Genomic DNA, 11,332 nt, shown 5'->3' with positions numbered 1-11,332 from the left:
AATAGTACAATCATAAAAATGTTATTACATGAATGGTAACGAATGTACCACATTAATGCAAGGTGTTAATAATAGAAAGGTGTTTTAGTTTCCTGGGCTGCTCAAGCAAATGCCATGAAATGGTTAAGCTTAAACAGTGGAAATTTATTTGCTCACAGTGTGAGGTGAGGAAAAGTCCAAATTAAGGCATCATCAAGGCAATGTTTTCTTCCCAAAGACTGGTGTTCTGGGGCTGGCTGCCAGCGATCCTTGGTCCGTAGCTTGTCACACAGCAAAGCACATGACAGCGTCTCCAGGTCTCTCCCTTTTCTTCTGGATTCCATCGATTTCTAGCTTCTGGCTGCTCTCTCTGTGCCTTTTCTCCCCCTGTGTCTGAATTTCATTCTCTTGTGAAGGACTCCAGTAGTAGAAGTAAGACCTATCCTGGTTGAAATAGGACTACACCTTAACTGAAGTAATCTCATCAAAAGGTCCTACTTAAATGGGTTCATGCCCACAGGAATGGATTAAAGAACATGTTTTTCTGATGTACGTACAGCTTCAAACCACCACAGCTGGTATAGGTGAATTCTGAATTTTGTGCATGATTTTTCTATTAACCTACAACTTCTCTAATAAAAAAAATATATATTTAAAAAAATCTGCTCTCCTCAATTGTAACAAATGTTCCACACTGATACACAGTGTTAATAATAGGGTGGTATAGGGGGATTCCTGTTTTTTATGCATGATTGTTCTGTAATCCACAACTTCTCTATAATAAAAAAAAGAATAAATAAAGATAAAAGATTCACCAACCCTTTGTCAAGGCAATCTCCTAGGATTTGGGACATGGAAGTATTTTCTTCCTGTTACATATAGAAGATGATAACACAAATTTAGCATTAAAAAGTGTTTTGTTCAATGCCTGCCACCCACCAATAACACTCTCAGCATATTGTGATTGAAAGAACACTCTCCAATAACCGTTATTTAGTATTTACATCAAGATCACTGTGTGTTGATATACTTCACCAGTTCTAAATCCCATGAAAATGTACTTCTTGATCCTATTCACTTAAAATTCTGAGTCCTACGGGATGAATAGAAAAACTTATTCATTTGTTCACTCACAAATATTGGTCTCTGAGATATATATATATATATATATATATATATATATACACACACAGCAGTGAACAAACTAGAAAATGCTCTATTTGGGGAAGTGAAATTAGTTTGTTTAAAAACAGGAAGAGAATATTAGCTCAAGTAATACGTATAGAAATACAGTTTTTAGTAAGAAGGAGTAATAGTTGTGCATATTTGCGCTTACTTTATATGTCAGGTGTTTTGGTAGAAGTAGGATGTACTGACTTTAAAAAGAAGTAGGTAGCTTTAAATATTCAAAAAGAAAAAGTTTTCTAGTGAAAAAATAAGGTGTAAACTATTTCATGATACCGTGAACAACTTGTACACTTTCGATAATTGTATGGTATGTGAATATATCTCAACAAAATTGCATTAAAAATAAGGTCTGAATAGTGTGTAAGAAAATAATGTGTAAGAGATACACAATAGATAGATGTTCAAGTTTGTAGTATAGACTCTGAAAGATACAAAAAAACTGGTATTTGTGGATGCCTTCAGGAAGGGGGACAGGAGAGGAAATGAGACTTATTTTGCACTATACTCCCTTTTATAATTTTTGAATTTTGTACCATGTGCCTCTAGTATTGCTTCTAAGTAAATAACAGCATTTAAAAAGAAAAATAATGAAAGTGGTTAGTCAATAATAATAGAAGAGAAATGGAATTACTTAATCAGTAGAACCAAACAAACAAGACTCTGCTAGCAAGAAGACAATGCCTACATCAGCAAGATATGTGGAGTCAAGGGCATGATACAGTGGAAATACAAGACAGTTTGGCATTCTTGAGATGACAAGCAAGAGGGAGGGACTGGGGTGGAATTGGGGAGGAATCTTTGTGGAGGTCGGGTTGTCTGGTGGGGGGGTGTTGGTATTTACAGAAGCACTGGGAAGGAGGGATGTACAGCACTGAGAACTGACAATAGCAGGTTTGTCGTGGTCAAGGTCAGGGAAAGCTTCCTAAGGAGACTGACTCTTGAGCTGGGATCTAGAGGCAAACGAGGAATTAAAGAGCCAAGAAGGGCAGGAAGGGCAGGCTGCAAGTGGAAGGGCATATGCAGAAGTGCTTGGAGGCTACTTGCCTTCTGCAATCCTGGAAGCAGCCAAGGTTAAAAGATGCAGGAGTGCCCAAAGCACTGTCTTTCCCTCCACCATTTTAATTGTTCTCAGATTTTGCGTATCTGCATGCCTAGCCAAGGCAGAAAGGAAAGGAAATGGAGAGGAAACGGTCACCTGAGGTTTTACCCCATAGAAAGGATATAAGGCCTCACCCTCTAGCCTCTCCATAGTCAGGTCCCATGAGATGAAAATGTAGCAATCATGATTAGGGAGAAGTCCAGAATTGCAGAAGAAGATTGACAGAAGGAAGATTTTCCTTCCTGGTGTGCTCCCAAAATGACCTTTTCAACTGAGAAAAGCAGCAGCCCAACAGTCACTGGGCTACATTTAAATTCATTAGAGCTCATTGCTTTATTGAGATCTCCTAGTATTAACTCACAGAAGCAGAATCCAAATGAAAGCTACCTGGGTTCAAGAAATCAGAAATAATGAGCATGGTTACATAACCATATCCTACCCTTCTTCTCTCCAACTGACCCATAGTGCACACAGGGGCACACACCCAGTGCCACCAGTTTATCACGATTTAGCAATCAGAACGTTTAATCCTCCCTTTGTACAAGTAAGCCCTCCTCCACAGGGCTAACTCCTAGAGCTAGACTAAGTGAGGGAAGGAGGTATTGATCTACCTGTCAGGGTTAAGGCATTTAATGTAAATTGCTAGAGGCCGGGGATTTATTTTCTCTATCTTGTTCACTATATCCAATCTTATTACCCCCACTTTTACAAGTGAAGAAACGCAAGTACAGGGAAGATAATCAATTTACCCAGGATTACAACGGTTAGTGAGTTAAGGGGGCTTTTGGAGCTTGTTCAGGTAAACAGAGATGGTCTCATCAGGGGAGTATGGTTTCATCTGAGCAGGCTCCAATTCTATTAGCTCTCTTCCACCCTCCCCGCTTTTCTGAATCTCAGAAAAATGGTTGGAGAAGCTGTGGACTCAAGAGCCAGCAGATGGAGAGCTTAGATTTTAGCATTTTAAAAATATTCCTGGAGACTTCTAGTTCAAATCAAGAGACTGGGAAGAGTGTTGTCAGCATATAGATTTCTACAAATTTCTAGAAGATGTAAAATAGGTGGAGGGATGGTCATTGAAGAAAAATACTGAAGACGCTGTGTTCTAGAGTAGGTGTAGAGAAAGCCAAAAAGGGGAGGGGCGAGGGGGTGTATTCTTTCCTATAAAACTCAGAAGCATTGGAAACAACAGAAGATGGAGTTCAGACATGCAGCTGAAATCAGGGGGAATAACTGAAAGAAATAACAGAATTTCCTGGTGCTGAAGGACTTGAGTCTTTGGATTGTGAAAGGAACAGTGAAGGGTCCAGCACAATTAAAGGGAAAAAATTGACAACTAGGCACATCATTGTGAAATTGCAGAAATACAAGCATAAAAACGAAACTCCTTGAAGCAGATCAGATTACTTCCAAAGGAATGAAAATTGAACTGACTTCTCATCAGCCACAGAAGACCATGAAACAATACCTTCAAAATTCTAAGAGAAAATTATACACACGAGTACACATGACATACAAGCATGGCTTAAAAAGAATAGTAATTGAACACACACAAACTCACCATGTTGCTAAAGATACTGAATATTGCTGGGACCTGTGACCCACCTGAGGGTTCTAACCTGATCTTGCCCTCCCTCCCCACCAAAGGTAACCTGAATTTTGTGCTAATTTCCAAGGTTTTATTTATAGCTTCATCATTTAGTCATGTGTTGCTGATCAATATAGTTTTGATCTTGAAATATATATTATCATACAGCATGTATTCACTTTATGAAATGTATGTAAATATCGTCATATTACAAGTATTCCTCTGACTTGCTTTTTCCACTCATCATATTTTTTAGTTCACCCATGTTGATGCAGGAAGTTGAGGTTCATTCACTTTCACTACATTATAGTATTATTTGTTAGATGTTAAGATAGTGACATCTGCTTACTTTTGGCTACTTGCCTCACAGACCATTATCCATCCTTTGACTTTTAAAGTTTCTGTGCATTACCCTTCAGCAAATCTTCATAACCACATACAGCTAGATTTACTTCTTTATTTTTTAAATCTGATCTGACAATCTTTGTGTTTTAACTGAAATATTTAAAGCAATTAATGATATCTTTGGGAGGAGGGATCTGTCACCTTATTTTCCGTTTTCAGAAGGACAGAAGTGCAACAGGTCTAGAGAACAGTTGGTCCACACTGGAGCAAGAGGAGGGACATTTTAGGAAAGAGCTATCCAGGGAAAACAATTCTGAAGATTTGAAACTAGCACTGAGGAGATGATTAAAGTAGGTAAGAAACTGAAGAAAATGAAAAGCAATTAGAAACATCAGAAGAAAAAAAAATCCTGACTTCACCAATTAACTAAGTCTGTGACCTTGGTCAAGCTGCTTCAACTCTGCTCCACAGTCTAATCACTCATTAAATAAGGTTAATAATTATGCCTTCCTTATAGGGTCATTATGAGAATTAGATTAGTATTTGTAGAGGGCTCAGAAACATGCCCAGCAATTAGTAAGTATTCTGTGAATGTGTATTAAATACAGCCAACCAAAGTTGGGAGTTAGAAGATGGAAGGAGAAGAGGGAACATAAAGACAGTGTCCTTCTCTTATGAAATGGGAAGTAAAGAAGCACCATCTGAAGTAAGATAGAACTGAAAACAAATGTCCAAGTATATTATTTAAAGTTATAAAGGAATTAAAGTAGGCACTAAAAATAGTGCCGTAACAATATTGAGTGGAGGGAGGAAGAAGCAGTGTGTTCCAGTTTGCTAGAGCTGCCATTATGCAATATACCAGAAATGGTTTGGCTTTTATAAATGGGGTTTATTTAAGTACAAATTTACAGTACTAAGGGCATAAAAGTGTCCAAACTAAGGCATCAATAAGAGCATACTTTCACTGAAGAAAGGCCGATGGTGTCCGGAACACCTCTGACAGCTGGGAAGATGCGTGGCTGGCATCTGCTGGTCCTTTGCTCCTGGGTTGCATTGCTTTCAGCTTCTGATTCCAGTGGCCTCCTCTTTAAGTGTCTGTGAATTCTCACTTGGCTTCTCTGGGAAAACTCTGGATTTTACCTCTTAGTTTCTCTTGGCTCTTATGGGTCCTCCTTGCTTCTCCCAGGGGCAAACTCTGGATTACATATCTTAGCTTCTATCCAAAATGTCTCTCTCAGCTTCTCTCAGCTCTCTGATTGTTTCTCCCAGAGTGTTTCTGTCTAAGCATCTCTGAGCTCTCTCAGCTCCTGTGGGCCCTCATTACTTCTCCTGGGGGCAAACTCAAGCCTTCATCTCTTGGCTTAGCATCTCCAAACTTTTTTCTGTCTACATCTCCAAGAGTCTGGGTCTGTGCTGGCTCTAAGCTCGCTCACTCGTTCTCTCCCTGAGCTCTCTTAAGGACTCCAGTGAACTAATTAAGACCCACCTTGAATAGGCAGGGTCACATCTCCATGGAAATAATCTAATCAAAAGATCCCACCCACAGTATGTCTGCCCCAAAAGATTGGGTTAAAAGAACATGGCGTTTTGGGGTATAGAACAGTTTCAAACCAGCACAGGGTGTAAGTGAGCTAAATCCTCCACTATCGTGCAGAAAGGCATAGATAATCTCTAAAATTAATAATCAAGAAATAATGGTATTCCCGATACATCTTACAGTATTTTGGGCAGAAAATAAAAAAGTATTTGCAAAGTCCCCTTGAGGGACTGGGGAAAAATGTGGAAATATTAAACTTCTCCACCTGGGGAATTCCTGATATTCCTACAAGCATTAGGGATGCCCAATTTAATAAGTCAAGACCTCAATATTGGGGCTTGCCCTTATGAAACTTATTCTTGCAAAGGAGAAGCTAAGCCTACTTATAATTAACCCTAAGAGTCACCCCCCAAAAAACCCTTTTGTTGCTCAGATGTGGCCTCTCTCAGTCAACTCTGCAAATAAATTCACTACCCTCTACCCTACATGGGTATGTCTCCCTGGCAATGTGGGGCATGACTCCCAGGATGAGCCTGGCCCTGGCATTGTGGGATTGAGAAAGCCTTCTTGACCAAAAGCAGGAAATGAAATAAAACGAAAATAAAGTTTCAGTGGCTGAGAGATTTCAGATAGAGTTGAGAGGCCATTCTGGAGGTTATTTATACATTATATAAATATTCATTGTTAGTTTCTACAATATTAGAAGAGCTATTAGGTAATACCTGAATCTTTTGAACTGTAATCCAGTAGACATGACTCTTGATGATGATTGTATAACTACATAGCTTTTATCATAGGATCATGTGATTATGAAAACCTTGTGACTGACACTACCTTTATCTAGTGTATGGGCAGATGAGTAATAAAATAAAGACAAAAAATATATAAATAATAGGGGGGGAGAGGCGGGGCAAGATGGCGGACTGGTGAGCTGCATGTTTTAGTTACTCCTCCAGGAAAGTAGGTAGAAAGCCAGGAACTGCGTGGACTGGACACCACAGAGCAATCTGACTTTGGGCATACTTCATACAACACTCATGAAAATGTGGAACTGCTGAGATCAGCGAAATCTGTAAGTTTTTGTGGCCAGGGGACCCGCAACCCTCCCTGCCAGGCTCAGTCCCGTGGGAGGAGGGGCCGTCAGCTCCGGGAAGGAGAAGGGAGAACTGCAGTGGCAGCTCTTATCGGAAACTCATTCTACTGATCCAAACTCAAACCATAGATAGACTGAGACCAGACACCAGAGAATCTGAGAGCAGCCAGCCCAGCAGAGAGGAGACAGGCATAGAAAAAAACAACACGAAAAACTCCAAAATAAAAGCGGAGGATTTTTGCAGTTCTGGTGAACATAGAAAGGGGAAGCGCAGAGCTCAGGCCCTGAGGCTCATATGCAAATCCCGAAGAAAACCTGATCTCTCTGCCCTGTGGACCTTTCCTTAATGACCCTAATTGCTTTGTCTCTTAGCATTTCAATAACCCATTAGATCTGTGAGGAGGGCCCTTTTTTTTTTTTTTTTTTTAAATCCTTTTTTCTTTTTCTAAAACAATTACTCTAAGAAGCCCAATACAGAAAGCTTCAAAGACTTACAATTTGGGCAGGTGAAGACAAGAACAGAACTAAGAGACCTCTGAGACAAAAGGCAATAATCCAGTGGCTGAGAAAATTCACTAAACACTACAACTTCCCAAGAAAAGGGGGGTGTCCGCTCACAGCCATCATCCTGGTGGACAGGAAACACTCCTGCCCATCGCCAGCCCCATAGCCCAGAGCTGCCCCAGACAACCCAGTGTGATGGAAGTGCTTCAAATAACAGGCACACACCACAAAACTGGGCGTGGACATTAGCCTTCCCTGCAACCTCAGCTGATTGACCCAGAGTTGGGAAGGTGGAGCAGTGTGAACTAACAAAGCCCCATTCAGCCATCATTTCAGCAGACTGGGAGCCTCCCAACACAGCCCAGCAGCCCAGAACTGCCCTGGGGGGATGGCACTCACCTGTGACATAGCACAGTCATCCCTCAACAGAGGATGAGGGGGTGCACAGCCTGGAAGAGGGACCCACTCGCAAGTCTCAGGAGCCATACGCCAGTACCAACGACTTGTGGATCAGTGGCAGAGACAAACTGGCAGGACTGAACTGAAGGATTAGACTATTGCAGCAGCTTTAAAACTCTAGGATCACCAGGGAGATTGGATTGTTAGGGCCACCCCCCCCACCAGACTGCCCAGAAACACACCCCATATACAGGGCAGGCAACACCAACTACACACGCAAGCTTGGTACACCAATTGGACCCCACAAGGCTCACTCCCCCAATCACCACAAAGGCTAAGCAGGGGAGAACTGGCTTGTGGAGAACAGGTGGCTCGTGGACGCCACCTGCTGGTTAGTTAGAGGAAGTGTACTCCACGAAGCTGTAGATCTGATAAATTAGAGATAAGGACTTCAATTGGTCTACAAATCCTAAAAGACCCCTATCAAGTTCAGCAAACACCAGGAGGCCAAAACAACAGAAAATTATAAAGCATATGAAAAAAACAGACGATATGGATAACCCAAGCCCAAGCACCCAAATCAAAAGATCAGAAGAGACACAGCACCTAGAGCAGCTACTCAAAGAACTAAATATGAACAATGATACCATAGTACGGGATACAAAGGATATCAAGAAGACCCTAGAAGAGCATAAAGAAGACATTGCAAGACTAAATAAAAAAATGGATGATCTTATGGAAATTAAAGAAACTGTTGGCCAAATTAAAAAGTTTCTGGACATACATAGTACAAGACTAGAGGAAGTTGAACAACGAATCAGTGACCTGAAAGATGACAAAATGGAAAATGAAAGCATAAAAGAAAGAATGGGGAAAAAAATTGAAAAAATCAAAATGGACCTCAGGGATATGATAGATAATATAAAACATCCTAATATAAGACTCATTGGTGTTCCAGAAGGGGAAGAAAAGGGTAAAGGTCTAGGAAGAGTATTCAAAGAAATTGTTGGGGAAAACTTCCCAAATCTTCTAAACAACATAAATACACAAATCATAAATGCTCAGTGAACTCCAAATAGAATAAATCCAAATAAACCCACTCCGAGACATATTCTGATCACACTGTCAAACATGGAAGAGAAGGAGCAAGTTCTGAAAGCAGCAAGAGAAAAGCAATTCACCACATACAAAGGAAACAGCATCAGACTAAGTAGTGACTACTCAGCAGCCACCATGGAGGCGAGAAGGCAGTGGCACGATATATTTAGAATTCTCAGTGAGAAAAATTTCCAACCAAGAATACTTTATCCAGCAAAGCTCTCCTTCAAATTTGAGGGAGAGCTTAAATTTTTCACAGACAAACAAATGCTGAGAGAATTTGCTAACAAGAAACCTGCCCTACTGGAGATATTAAAGGGAGCCCTACAGACAGAGAAACAAAGAAAGGACAGAGAGACTTGGAGAAAGGTTCAGTACTAAAGAGATTCGGTATGGGTACAATAAAGGATATTAATAGACAGCGGGGAAAAATATGACAAACATAAACCAAAGGACAAGATGGCTGATTCAAGAAATGCCTTCACGGTTATAACATTGAATGTAAAGGGATTAAACTCCCCAATTAAAAGATATAGATTCGCAGAATGGATCAAAAAAAAAATGAACCATCAATATGTTGCATACAAGAGACTCATCTTAGACACAGGGACACAAAGAAATTGAAAGTGAAAGGATGGAAAAAAATATTTCATGCAAGCTATAGCCAAAAGAAAGCAGGTATAGCAATATTAATCTCAGATAAAATAGACTGTAAATGCAGGAACATTTTGAGATACAAAGAAGGCCACTACATACTAATAAAAGGGGCAATTCAACAAGAAGAAATAACAATCATAAATGTTTATGCACCCAATCAAGGTGCCATAAAATACATGGGAGAAACACTGGCAAAACTAAAGGAAGCAATTGATGTTTCCACAATAATTGTGGGAGACTTCAACACATCACTCTCTCCTATAGATAGATCAACCAGACAGAAGACCAATAAGGAAATTGAAAACCTAAACAATCTGATAAATGAATTAGATTTAACACACATATACAGGACATTACATCCCAAATCACCAGGATACACATACTTTTCTAGTGCTCACGGAACTTTCTCCAGAATAGATCATATGCTGGGACATAAAACAAGCCTCAATAAATTTAAAAAGATTGAAATTATTCAAAGCACGTTCTCTTACCACAATGGAATACAATTAGAAGTCAATAACCATCAGAGACTTAGAAAATTCACAAATCCCTGGAGGTTAAACAACACACTCCTAAACAATCAGTGGGTTAAAGAAGAAATAGCAAGAGAAATTGCTAAATATATAGAGATGAATGAAAATGAGAACACAACATACCAAAACCTATGGGATGCAGCAAAAGCAGCGCTAAGGGGGAAATTTATGGCACTAACGCACATATTAAAAAGGAAGAAAGAGCCAAAATCAAAGAACTAATGGATCAACTGAAGAAGCTAGGAAATGAACAGCAAACCAATCCTAAACCAAGTAGAAGAAAAGAAATAACAAGGATTAAAGCAGAAATAAATGACATAGAGAACAAAAAAACAATAGAGAGGATAAATATCACCAAAAGTTGGTTCTTTGAGAAGAGCAACAAGATTGACAAGCCCCTAGCTAGACTGACAAAATCAAAAAGAGAGAAGACCCATATAAACAAAACAATGAATGAAAAAGGTGACATAACTGCAGATCCTGAAGAAATTAAAAAAATTATAAGAGGATACTATGAACAACTGTATGGCAACAAACTGGATAATGTAGACGGAATGGACAATTTCCTGGAAACATATGAACAACCTAGACTGACCAGAGAAGAAATAGAAGACCTCAACCAACCCATCACAAGCAAAGAGATCCAATCAGTCATCAAAAATCTTCCCACAAATAAATGCCCAGGGCCTGATGGCTTCACAGGGGAATTCTACCAAACTTTCCACAAAGAACTGACACCAATCTTACTCAAACTCTTTCAAAACATTGAAGAAAATGGAACACTACCTAACTCATTTTATGAAGCTAACATCAATCTAATACCAAAACCAGGCAAAGATGCTACAAAAAAGGAAAACTACCAGCCAACCTCCCTCATGAATATAGATGCAAAAATCCTCTAAAAAATACTTGCAAATCGAATCCAAAGACATATTAAAAAAATCATACACCATGACCAAGTGGGGCTCATTCCAGGCATGCAAGGATGGTTCAACATAAGAAAATCAATCAATGTAGTACAACACATTAAAAATTCAAAAGGGAAAAATCAAATGATCATCTCAATAGATGCTGAAAAAGCATTTGACAAAATCCAACATCTGTTTTTGATAAAAACACTTCAAAAGGTAGGAATTGAAGGAAACTTCCTCAACATGATAAACAGCATATATGAAAAACCCACAGCCAGCATAGTACTCAATGGTGAGAGACTGAAAGCCTTCCCTCTAAGATCAGGAACAAGACAAGGATGCCCGCTGTCACCACTGTTATTCAACATTGTGCTGGAAGTGCTAGCCAGGGCAATCCGGCAAGA

Source organism: Choloepus didactylus, chromosome 3 (genome assembly GCF_015220235.1).
Source record: "Choloepus didactylus isolate mChoDid1 chromosome 3, mChoDid1.pri, whole genome shotgun sequence".
Lineage (NCBI taxonomy): Eukaryota > Metazoa > Chordata > Mammalia > Pilosa > Megalonychidae > Choloepus > Choloepus didactylus.
This window is presented reverse-complemented; position numbering follows the sequence as displayed.